Consider the following 3,460-nt stretch of genomic DNA (forward strand, 5'->3'; position numbering starts at 1 on the left):
GTTGCTGCAAAGCAACCCCTTTCACATATCACAGTCATTTGACCTATTGTTGACATAAAATATGACTCATACAGCTTTAAGGGTAAACATTACAAACTGTAAAACAACACTGCGTGTCAGTAACTGGATCATTTATGAGAATGGGATGTATTTAGTCAAACTGAATTTGTTGTTTTTGAGAAGCTTTTGTAAAAAAAATTAATCCCTGTGAAAATCCCATATAGTCCTGCTTAAGATGGAAACCATTATAAGGTTAGGCTAAAATTATTCACAAAACAGGTTCAACACTGGCTGCAGCTAAACATGACACACTGTAAAAATGTTTTTAGTTGGGCATTTTAGATTCAGCTTTGTGTAAAGGTTGTGTTGTTCTCAGTTATGCAGTTCACTGCACTTCTATTTTAACCTCTTTTCTGAAAAGAGCAACAGAAGTGCTAAAATCAAGAGTGCAAGTGCGCATGTAATGACAGTGCAGGGTGATATAAAGGTAGTGTTTCTGAGTGAATGAAGAATGCATGTGTTTGCATGTGTACCTGGCAGGCAGCAGGTGTGGCCTCTGTCACTAGGTCCCAACCCCACCTAGCGGCCCAGGGAATTGCCCAGCTGCTGTCGCATAGCAACCTGTTCACTGCCTCCATGCTGACTCCTCACAACCGAGCCACAAGGGCTGTTGTTTTCCCAAGCAGTGAGCACACATCTTATGTATGTACTCACACTGGGAGCAGCACAGAGAAGGGATAATAGGATAGAGAAATACTCAGTATGACAAAGAAGAGAAAAATAGGATTCATAAAGCTTCTGAGTTTATAAGTGTTCAGTTTCAATTTCAAACACATGCTTTTTAACTTTTCATTTACAACACTTGACAAAACCGTAGTCTTTTTTTAATAGTGATTGACTTTTAAAAAACTAAAATACCAGCTGCTTTTATTAATCAGTTCTCACCCATTAATTTACTAATAATCGGTTTCAACTAGACTAACTCCCGGCAAAACCTTCATTTTTAATGAAAGCAGGGATGAAGCAGTAATACATTTCTCTAGCAATGTACTGTACAGATGGGTGACAAAATCAAAGGAAAAACCTGGATAAAAGAGTTGTCTCTTCCAGGATGACAGTGCTCCCATCCATAGGGCACGAAAGGTAACCGAATGCCTTGATGAGTTTGAAAATGATGTGAATCATATGCTATGGCCTTCACAGTGGCCAGATCTCAACCCAGTTGAACAGCTACTGTATAGGAGATTTTGAAGTGTTGTGTTAGACTTTGTCTCCACCACCATCATCAAAACACCACATGAGGGAATATCTTTTTGAAGAATAGTGGTCATCCCTCCTGTAGATTTGAGGCTTGTGCAATCAATACTAAGGTGCACTGAAACCATTCTGGCAGCATTTAGAGGCCCAACACCTTGCTGAGACACTTAATGTTGGTTTTTTCCTTTAGCTTGTCACCTGTCTGCAGCAGCTCATTAAAACATATGGTGCAAAAGCCTACACATTTTATTCAAATAATATTTGAAATGCACCCATAGCCATTTTTCACAGCAAATTACACTTTGAAGTCAATTAAAGAGGACAGTGCCTTATTTTTGACACCTTTGCATTTATGACCATCTTTAGGGCTTTTATGGTTCCTTTTCTTAATGCTGGCATCAGTGAAAAAATGCAGCTTGAAAGCATTCAGAGAGCAGTCCAAGCTACATGACATGATGCAATATGATGGAGCAGCTGTTAAATCTGACTCCTGTCCTGAAAGTTAAAATGCCACGGTCACATCATCTCATACAAACAAATAGATGTATGTATTGCTGAGCCTTTGCCAAACAGGAAAAGCTTAAGAAACTGCAAAAATCTTGCATTTTACTGTACTTTCCTGCCTGTGTCCCTCCTCACAGGCTGCTACACACAATGAATTTATTAATTATTCTGGGCAGTGTGTTACCCTGGCAACAAATGATTTCTAAGTTTAAAGTTTAATCTGCATCTCCTCCCCACACTGTCTTCTTGGCAAAGATGATGGGACATGTGTTTCATCTTCACATAAGCTGACACGGACACAGCCTTCCCTGTCAGACCCAACTGTTAAAGGAGGACAAGACTGAACAGGATGGAAGATGGAAAATCCTAATTACAGGCAAATCAGACGAGATTTAGATGGATACAGATGATCTCAAACTTAGTGAATTTTGAAAAGATGTGTTTTATGTATTTAATTTTATTAAAGCTATAATCACAACTTTATAGGAAATATGCTTATTCAGGCAAGAGTTCAATATTTATTACATACGTAAGAGTGGTACCGACATTCCCATAACTCTCAACAAGTGTCAAACAATTTCTTTAAAATGCATTTAAAGGACATCTTTCATAATTGCTGTTGAACCTTCTTGTCTTAAGTCCTTGTCATGGCAGATGGCCTTTGTAGGTCACCACAAAAACAACACATCTACTTTCTTGCACCACGATCTCCTCAATGGAGAAGTTGCTCGTTTTCGAGCCGGGAAAGCCATCAAAGAGCCTTCCTCCATTTCTGGCAGCTGTTCCACCCTATCTTTGCCGTTCTCCCTGCGGCTTTCCACGGAGGAAGGGTCAGAAACGGGGAAAGAGAGGAGGGGTGGTGGTGAGGCTTAAGGCCTACCTGGGGCATTATCCTGGCCCTGATCGTCACATTTTTAACGGTGGATATAGTTTAATTCGTGACCATCCCTCTATTTTGAGTGTTCGTAGGGACTGCCACAGATGGCTCCGGCCCATTGTACCAGTCCACTCATCAGCATTTTGCCGGCAAAGGATCCAATGACGTCGGATGAGGGGTGTAGTTTGGGCCAATCTAAGCCCGTTGGACCGGGTGTCGCATCTACCTACCAGGCAGTCAACTGTGAAGATGGCTCTTATCAACGCTAGATCGCTAGTGAACAAGACTTTTATCCTAAAGGACTTCTTTTCCGCTCATGGCCTGGATTTTATGTTACCAACTGAGACCTGGCTGAGGCCCGGTGAAGTGGAAACCTTCTCTGAACTTCTTCCCCCGGACTATATGTTTTTTAACTCTCCAAGGACTACGGGGGGGAGGTGGTGGTTTGGCAAATTTTTTTAGAAATTGCTTTGATTGTCGGCAAATCACTATGGATGCTTATTCCAGCTTTGAAATGCAGCTGTTTGTGATAAAGGTGAGCTGCCCTATTTTGTGTGTGGTAGTTTATCGCCCCCCCAAATTTAATAAGGATTTTATTTGTGATTTCTCCAACTTCCTTGCTGGTATCGTGCCAAAATTTGACAAAATTTTAATGTTTGGGGATTTTAATATTCATGTGTCCTGTCCAACGGACCCCATGGTTAAGGATTTTATGAACATTATTGATTCTTTTAATTTGACCCAGTTTGTAAGTGGGCCTACTCATGCTCAAGGACACACTCTTGATTTGGTGCTTTCTTTTGGTGTCCCTGTCTGTGTGAC

This window comes from Monopterus albus, unplaced genomic scaffold (genome assembly GCF_001952655.1).
Source record: "Monopterus albus unplaced genomic scaffold, M_albus_1.0 scaffold41.1, whole genome shotgun sequence".
Taxonomy (NCBI): domain Eukaryota; kingdom Metazoa; phylum Chordata; class Actinopteri; order Synbranchiformes; family Synbranchidae; genus Monopterus; species Monopterus albus.